We start from the raw sequence: 9,758 nt of genomic DNA on the forward strand, positions 1-9,758 counted from the left end.
TCCAGGATCAGGGTTGAGAACCACTGGCTAAAGCTGAAAAGAAGAACACCTGAGCACTGCACTAGTGTGCACAAGTGGTGGTGGTGGGGGGGATTGCCACAGTTACGATCACCGTTAGGTATGAAACACACACAGTTAATTATAAGTTGTTACAACTTTCAGATCTATTTTGAATATTTTTAGAATCTTTGATAAATGATCATCATATCATTCATCTTTTGGATTATTGAGATTATTAAAGAGAATTGTATCACAAGTTGGATTATTGAGAGAGTGTGATACCCGGGAGGGAGGGTGGGGTGGGGGGTTGGTGCGGGGGGCAGCCACAGGTGTAAGCGTTTGCCAGTCTGTGTCCTCACTCTGGCCGAGCTTCTCCCCGGCAGACAGCGCTTGACCACGCCCCCACTGCCACAACCCCCACCACCCGAATCAGGCCAGGCAGCTGATCGGCCAGCAGCAGACACCTCCCTGGACCACCTTGAACGTAAAGGGCTGCAAAGCCAGATACCAGTGGGTGATCTTTCATCCTTCCAGCAGGTAATAGCAGAGGGTGAGAACTGTCCACTTGATGGCTAGACACTCTTTTTCTACGGTACTGTATTTAGTCTCTCTCAGGGAGAGCTTACGGCTAATATACAGTTCTGGGACAGAACCGCTTCCAGCCCCCTGTCTGATGCATCCGTCTGTAAGGTAAAAAGGAGAGTGTAAGAGCGGACCCCCTCAAAGAACTGCTTTAACCTGGTCAAAAGCCTGTTGGCACTGCTCCATCCACTGGACTGGGTCTGGGTCTCCCTTTTTAGTGAGATCGGCAGGTGACATCCGAATAGTTAGAAATGAATCTACGATAATAGCCAGCCAGCCCCATTTTTTTCTTGTGATTGGGCAGCCTATAGACTGGAGTTGATTTGATAGCTTTGGGTACCTCTAGTCTCAGCTCAGCTCTCTTTGGGACAGCTATCGACAGAGCAACAGGGGCCACCTCTCTCCATGGTTTTAGGAGGTTGAGGTGATATATTTGTAGCGAATCATCCCTGTTAGTCCATTTCACTTCATAGTTGACCTCTCCTACTTATTGTGTGACCTCGAAGGGTCCTTGCCACTTGACAAGTAATTTTGAGCTTGATGTGGGAAGTAAAACAAGGACTTTCTCTCCCGGTGTAAATTCCCATAGCTGAACACCCCTGTTGTAGGTGCGGCTTTGTTGTTCTTGAGCCTTGAGCAATTGTCCCAGTTTCTAGAATCATCGTGAATGAACTTACGAATCATATTTTTCAAGGAGCTGCTGCACAAATATGAAAGGTCAGTCAAACTCCTGAAGTGTCAATGTCTGGAAGCGCTGACAGCGCTGCTCCAGGGTTCGGCCAACTCGCTGAAGAATGGCCTTCTTCAACTCCGTTTAGTCCAGTTGCAACCACCCTGGAAGTTGTTGAGCAGCCAATTGGGCCTTCCCTGTGAGGAGGGGGGTGTAATCAGACTGCCCAGTCCTCCTTATCCCATTGATGGTCCCTGGCCACTCGCTCGAACAGCTCCAGAAAGGCTGGGGATGGTGGCCACAACTGGTGTGTGGGTGGAGTGCAGCGGTCTCTGGACCACTTTCCAGTCCTCTTCCTTCTTCCTGCCCTTTTACCAGGGCCTCGAAATGGGCCTGTAGGAGGGCCTGACATTGACTCTGCTGGATTTGGGCTAGAATGTTGATAACTTCGGCCAGTGGAGAGGCTTCCATGGCAGTGTGATACTAATACTCCTTCCTGGGTTTCGGCACCACTGTGATGCCCTATGGGGAGGGGTTTAAGGAAGAAGGAGTACAAACATGCTCGTGTCAGTGGGCAGATTGCTTTTATTCTTTCTATCAAAAATATAACAAAACAAACAAAAGAACGCTAGGTTGAGCGGGAAGCTTTTCACTACTGCAGGCTTCAGAGTCTATATGGCACAACCTGCCCTATAGAAACACCTCCGCTCCTGCCCTCACCAACATCTGTGCACTTTTTATCAAAACAGTAAATGACATCTAGTTAGCTACTTAACTCATTTAAAACAATCTATCAAAGATTAGATTGACCGTCCAAGATAAATACAGACACTTACTCGTAATGTCACATTTTTAACTGATTTTGTTCAGTAAGTAAATAATTCTGACTGGAAATCAAATATAGCTCTCGCAAGGCATTATGTAATTTATTTACATTTAAATGCTGCATTGAAGTGAGAAATTCAAGAGGCCGAAAGCTGATTCACCGTCTTCAGCTGAATTCAGTTTCTTTGATGGCTTGAATGACCTTGCAGTATCATATCTAAGAATCATTTTGGTAAAGCAGAGAAGTGCAAGAACATGAAGACAGTTGAAATGAATACAAAGAGTACTGAACTCTTTAGTCGGCCTAATAAGACAGTGCTGCAGTAATCCAGTCTAGAGGAGACAGAGGCATAAACAAGTCTTTTGCTGTCAGCAGTGGAGAGAATGTAATGAAGCTTAGAGACACAGCAAAGGTGATAATACACTGTTTTGCTAACATTAGTGTTGAGGTCATTGTTAAAAATTACACCAGTCTAGTTCTGCAACCAGTAGAATTTCATGGTCAACAGTATCAAAAGCAGCACCAAGATGTGGGAAAAACAAGATAGATAAACTTCCTGAGTCCTGTTAACTTCTCAGTGTTCTGTTTCAGTGTTCTGTTATGATGTTTGTGTGTTCTGCTTTAATGTTGTTGTGTTTGGCCTGAATTCTACAAACCCAAGTCCAAAAAAGTTGAGACTGTGTATAAAAATACAAATAAAAACAGAAGGTGGTGATTTTTAAATCCACTTTCAAATGTATTTGAATGAAAACAGTTCAATTTAAGACTAGGAACACTGTGAAATAATAAGTACCTTCTGTCGCTGCATCCAGAAATGCAAGTTTAGACTATACTGTGCACAGTGTAAGTCATTTCTCAACAACATCCAAAAGGCTGCAGAATTCTGTGGGCTCAAGTTCATCTGAAATGGACTGATGCACAGTGGAAAGTGTTTTGTGGTCTGACAAGTCAAACCTCTAGATTATTCACGGAAATAATGAACGTTGTGTTCTCTGGGTCAAAGAAGAAAAAGACTGTTGTTGCCAGCGTAAAGTTCAAACACCAGCTTCTGCCATTGTATGGGGGGTGTTATTAGTGGGTAACTGGCACATCTATGAAAAAAGTGTGAATGAGTGCAGAAAGGTGTTAAAATAGGCAATACCTTAATATACGAGTCTTCTGACCACAGAGGAAAGAACTGAGCGTGAGAACTGACTGCAGTGCAGAGTCCAGGGGAAAGTTCATTCCACCTTTCTGGGGCAAAGACACCAAAACAGTGAGGTCCTGCATTATGGCTGTGCTTAGATATTAAGGGAAGACATGACAAGAGCCTGGAAGTCAGTATGGAATATCAGTATGGTGTAAATATATTAAAAAAAATGATTATCTAGTAATAGATATGACTTTATAGCTTTACATAAAAGATGCACTGACTGTGACTTAAAAAAGCATCATTAGGTTTCAGTTCTTATTTGGTTGACGTTGTCATTACTGCTGTTTTACTAGAATAGAAATCAGACCACAGACACATCTATAACTCCTCTCTGTTCTCAGGCCTCTGACACTAAATGTGGCTGGGAAAGTGCACAAACATTTTACTCACAGTCTACAGATTTATGATCGGTGAGACGTTCCCACAGTTTTGTATTTTTGTGTGTGAGATTTTCTGTCCTCTGCTAAATAATGAAATAATGAAATAATTACATAAAACTATCAATGATAAATGCAGAAAACATGGAGTACTGGGTTCCTGACTTTGAGCTCTTTACATGGTTGTTTTATAGGTCACTTTAAATTAGCCTACATGTAGAATAAAACAGTATTTTGACGAGATAATAGTTTACAAACACAACACAGCCTTTCACATGCTAATTTGTTTTTTCATTTGATTAATATCTGTTCACAGGATTTATTAATTATTCAAAGATGATTGAAGACTGGAGTGACTGATGGCCAAAGTAATGCATTGGCCATGAGAGCTGAATGTTTGCTTACCGTCTAATATGTCCAAGGCCTTGAGGTGACGTTCTTATAAGATAATCATTTGCCCCTCATGTTTTAAGAAGATGAAACAATACACTACAGCTTATTGTAGATCTCAGTTGTTTTGGTGATTATAATGATTTTACTGAGACTCTGTTGCACATGGGTGGTTCACACTTTAGATGAACTGCCTGTCTGGTGTCAATTTCAGACCTCCTGTGATTCACTGTGGCTTATAGTGCTCTGGTTGGTGGTTTATGTTAATGCAGTCATAGAGAGGAGATGAATAGCTGAGAAGTCTCATGGTGGTGTGACCACCTTCATTAAACACAAAGGTCTTAAATGTGTGTTGTCTGGTGTTTGATACTAAATCTGGTGTAATTTGTCGGGAAGAACTGTGATTCTGATTTCATGGAATTTAAACAGACTCATATGGCTCATATGGCTCATAACCATCTGTAGCCCCAGGGTCCACAAGCAGGTTCCTCAGTGTACATTTCAAGCTATGTGTGATCTATTATGTTTTTGTGGTCTGGTTCTGGGTTTAGTTTAATGCAGTGATGGTAAAATGTTGTGTGGTGAGCTGGGCTTAGACAGAACTTTCACAATGGAGAACAAAATGTAATTTTCTATTTTAAGATTTTAACCTTTTAACCAAGAACTGTAACATTTTTTTTTCAATTCCCAGAAATCCACTGGCCTCCACTGAAGGCCTAGAAGGTCTGAAGTTCCCCGCAGGTATATTAGCACTATCAAAGCTAATATCTGTCTCTAAATAAAGAACATAAGAGATGTTGTGCTTAGAGAAAATATTTATTTGTGTTAATTCCAGACATCAGCAAAGATGAATAAAAATATAGCTTTTATTACACTGATTTATTTCTGAAGCTAATTAAAGAAAACAAAGTAATGTTTTATTTTATGAAAACATAACATGATTGTAAATCAACAGGTTAGAATACATTAAGAATGCGAATATCAGGACATATGACCACACTGCATTTTGTCAACCACCATCAGTTTTTAAATATATATTCTAGTTTGGTTAGACATAAGAATAAGATAAAATATATACAATGAAAATTTTACAAAACATTAAGCATCAAAACTCATAAGGACAAAAATATGTAATCATACCCCCCAAAAAAGGTTCAAATCTACCACATAGTATGTTTATGATGATACTGTGTGACTGTCATACATTTTAAATTTAACATTGCTATCAAATCTTACTTTCAGTACATTTATCATGATAAACACTCTGTGTACTGCTGGACTTGTACAGTGTATTATTATTCATAACAGAGAGTGTTAAACTCTATTCAACTTACTAAACTCAGAGGAAAAGAGAGATGTGATGAGACTGATGAGTCCTTTTTATAATAATGTTGATTATGATTAAGACCTTTTTAAATTGTATACACATATTTACAGGTTTGATACAATTTTTGATTCTGAGATCAAGACTTGATTTGATTTTCAACATTTTATGTGTTTAAAGGTTTTGATTCTACTGAGCTGTGATTATATATTGTACAGATTGTATACAAATTTGATTTAAAAACAAAATATTGAGCTATGAGCGACGCAAAAACAGATGAGATGCAACAGTACAGCAAATATAAGTTCCTAAGTAGAGACAGAGGAGTGTATCGACTGTACAGTTTCAGATTTTGATGCACAAACACTGATTTAAAAGCATTACATCCTTAAATTTTACTAGCTAAAATGCTCAGATATTATAATGAAAAACTCCAAGCAGAGTTCATATCAGCTTATTCCTAAACTCAGTCAGTGTTAGAAAAGTACAGTAATATACAAATGAGAAAAAGTGAGACTCTTTTCACTTCATCAGTATAAAACAGTAACAGACCGTTTGTTATTGAAAGATATACAGATATTAAAGATAATTCTGACAGTCTAAATGTGTTCAGATCCTCTTCCGTCAGCACTCCTTAAAACCCCAACCAGGAGTTTCTGTAATATGGTTACTTTTCTGTCCTGCAACAGCAGCAGCGGTTTTCTTCAAAGACCTACAAGAGAAAAGCACTTTATAAATGACATATTTATATATTTTGACTGCTGACAAAAAGTTTTATTTAACCCTAAAACAGGCAGTGCACACCAGGAGATACAAAATATTGGTAACACTTTCTATGAATGTCACCTTTGTAAGCATCTATAAACACATTTATAATATGTTATAATGTATTCATAAGGCATTATAAACATGGTTATAAATATTTATAAAAAAGAATTACACTGAATTACACTTTATAGCCATGTTTATTATACATTATGAATTGTTAATATAATGCATTATAAATAGTGTTAATAACATGTTATACTGTCAGTGCCAAAGAAGTCAGTCCCAGCTTGGAGAGTGTAAAGTAAAGACAAATACCAAGCTAACGGTGGTGTACATTGACTTTCTCACATTGTGTAAAACACTGATGGCAGCACTAGTTTAAACTCTGACATTTGAAGCCTGTAATGTGCTTTATTGTGTATGTTTTAGTGTTTCAGTAAATCCTTCAGTAAATACTTCAACTTGAAGCCTCACTCTTAACACTGGAGGTGGCTTTAGTACAGTACGCTTCACTTTACTTAGAGCGGACAAATACAACTTATGAGCTCTTATAATTTGTTATGATCAGTATTTATAATGTATTATGTTAACAATTCATAATGCATAATAAACATGGCTATAACATATAATGCATTTTTATAAATATTTATAGCTATGTTTATAATGTCTTATGAATGCATTATAACATGTTATGAATATGTTTATAGATGCTTACAAAGGTGACATTCATAGAACGTGTTACCAAAATATTTAACATCCTGTAAGGAGTGTGATTAAAGGTTTTCACCCAAGTAAATTATCTTTTATCAAAAGACTGGATCAAGTCACATGACATGATTCAGGTTATATGTCATCATTTCTTCAGCCTGCTCAGAAATCATCACGGCTGCCAGGGCTGCAGGACTTACTGAACAGGTGATAAGTAATTATTTATTAATCATAGTTATTTTCAATAAAATAATAACAGAAATTCATTAAACTAATTATGACTATTGTCTTAATATGCTGATGAAGAAATACATGGTCTAATGGTGTTCCTGGTGTTAATCAGCAACTTTGAAAAAGCTTGTATCTCCTGAGATACATCGCCAGATTAGGGGTAGAAAGTAGGTCAATGTGTAGTATTCAAAATTTATTTTCAGATGGGAAGACATGTTAACATTGACTGCATAAACAGATATTACTATGCTCATGTATGTACATTATGACAGTATAACCATGTACACTCACAGAGCACCTTTATTAGGAACACTGTACTAATACTGGGTAGGGCCGCCCTACTCTCAAAACAGCCTTAATTCTTTGCAGCATAGATTCACAAGATGTTGGAAACATTCATTTGAGATTCTGGTTCATGTTGACATGATTACGTCATGCAATTCCTGCAGATTTTTAATGCTGCAAATCCCTCATTCTACCACATTCCCACAGGTGTTTTATTGGATTCAGATTCTTTGTGATATGGCGCATGCTGGAAGTAGCCAGTAGAAGAAGGGTAAATTTTGGCCATGAAGGGATTCACATGGTCAGCAAAACTACTCAAATAGGCTGTGGAATCCATGAAATGATTGATTGGTTTTAACAGGCCCAAAGTGTGCCAAGAAAACATTCCCCACACCATTACACCACCTCCACCAGCCTGGCCTGTTGACATACAGTTGGTTGGGTCCATGAATTCATGCTGTTGGTGCCAAATTCTGATCCTTCCATCTGTGTGCCTCAGCAAAAATCAAGATTCACCCGACCAGGCTACATTTTTCCAGTCTTCAACTGTCCAGTTTTGGTGACCCGGTACCCACTGCAGCCTCAACTTTCTGTTCTTGGCTGACAGAAGTGGAACCCAATGTGGTCTTCTGCTGTTGTAGCCCATCCGCCTCAAGGTTCAACATGTTGTGCATTCTGAGAAGCTTTTCTGCTCACCACAATTGTACAGAGTGGTTATCTGAGTCTGGCCATTCTCCATTGACCTCTCTAATCAACAAGGCATTTCTACTGCTCATTGTTTGTATTTATTGCACCATTCTGAGTAAACTTTACAGCAGGGGTGCACAGCTCGAGTCAGCTTACATGCTTTTTCACATTCCAGGAGATCAGCAGTTATAGAAATATTTAAACCAGCCCATCTAGCACAAACAATCATGCCACAGTCAAAATCACTGAGATCATGTTTTCCCCCTTTCTGATGGCTGTTGTGAACATTACCTGAAGCTTCTGGCCAGTATCTGCATGATTTTATGTGCTGCACTGCTACCACACAATTGGGTGATTATAAATAATTGCATGAATGAGTAAGTGTACCGGTGTTCCTAATAAAGTGCTTGGTGAGTGTATTTTCCTGCAGGGCATCACAGTTCTTGTTTTCCTAGGTCATTTACATCACACATACTAGTTTTTATATTGATTTTATCATTTCTATCAAAGTACAGGCCTACCACAGCCTTTAGTCCTATCAATCCAGCTCTACCAAGTGAAAAGATATCAAATAACTGAAGGTTGTGATAGGCCTATACTTTGATAGAAATGATATAATCGATTTAAAAACTAGTTTATGTGATGTAAATGACTTAAAAATATATATATACTCTCATCAAATCGTTAAAATGTTTACCATTTTGACTCTTTCTACACCTTAATAGGGCGACACATCCTGATAAATACAAGATACAACTCACAAAATCTGAAATATACAACATTATTATTATTATTATTATTATTATTATTATTATTTTTAATGTTTTACTTTGGTCCAAATAAGTTAAGGTAACAAATTAAATTATTTTTTACAGCTTATTTTCCACTCCTGCTTGTTAAAGGTAAGTGTAAACAGTTTTCCTCCAAACAGTTTTGTTCACCTGTCTGTAAAGCACTTTGAGCTGCCACTCGTATGAAAAGTTATTATTATTATTATTATTATTATTATTATTATTATTGTTGTTGTTGTTGTTGTTGTTGTTAAAGGTTAACTTTTTATTCGAAACAACAAAATATGTAACTTGGCCAAGTGTGGGGGCTTCAGAAACCCACTTAATATCACTGATGATAATTTTACAACAATTAAAATTAGATGAAGGACACAGTATACGTTATAGGATGGGTGTAAAAATGAGATGTTTATAATCACTGTAAGCAGCTGTCATAACACTATAGTAAAATATGTAAACTTTTTACTTATGTAAAATTAAAACTCATTCATCTTTTCTTTTTAAGTACTTTTTTACCTTTGTCCCTAGAGTTAATATTTTTGTATTAATGGGTGAGTAAAGTACATAACGTGGCCCCAAAACAGTATCTTTTTTAAAATGAATAAATAAAATTAGACAATTCATTTGTTCTGTAATTACTGTTTTCAATGGTGCTGCATGGCAGAGGAACAGCCAATGCTTTGTGTTAACACAGTCAGTCTTATATGACTTTTTAAAAAGAAAAGTATATTAGGTAATTCATACCATCTCTGTGGTGATCTCCCAGGTTTTTCATCTTAATTTGGGAATAAGTCACATCATTTGGTGGCTTCACTGCTTCATCTGATACAGAAATAATTTAGATTATATCAAAGACAATTAAAGAGAAAAATATATCTCTGTAATTGTAGAGATGCAGTTCTTACTGTTTCCTTTGCGGTTCTTTTT

The 9,758-nt window shown here is 37.5% G+C and overlaps 1 long non-coding RNA gene across 1 annotated transcript; it reads right to left on the reverse strand.

The window, feature by feature from the left end:
* Positions 1-5,946: 5,946 nt before the first annotated feature.
* Positions 5,947-9,758, reverse strand: LOC118813401. The gene is made up of 3 exons (XR_005007638.1): positions 9,737-9,758; positions 9,576-9,653; positions 5,947-6,073 (listed from the first exon to the last, which is right to left on the reverse strand). It is a non-coding gene; the product is annotated as an uncharacterized LOC118813401 (long non-coding RNA).

This window comes from Colossoma macropomum, unplaced genomic scaffold (assembly GCF_904425465.1).
Source record: "Colossoma macropomum unplaced genomic scaffold, Colossoma_macropomum, whole genome shotgun sequence".
In the NCBI taxonomy this organism is placed as follows: Eukaryota; Metazoa; Chordata; class Actinopteri; order Characiformes; family Serrasalmidae; genus Colossoma; species Colossoma macropomum.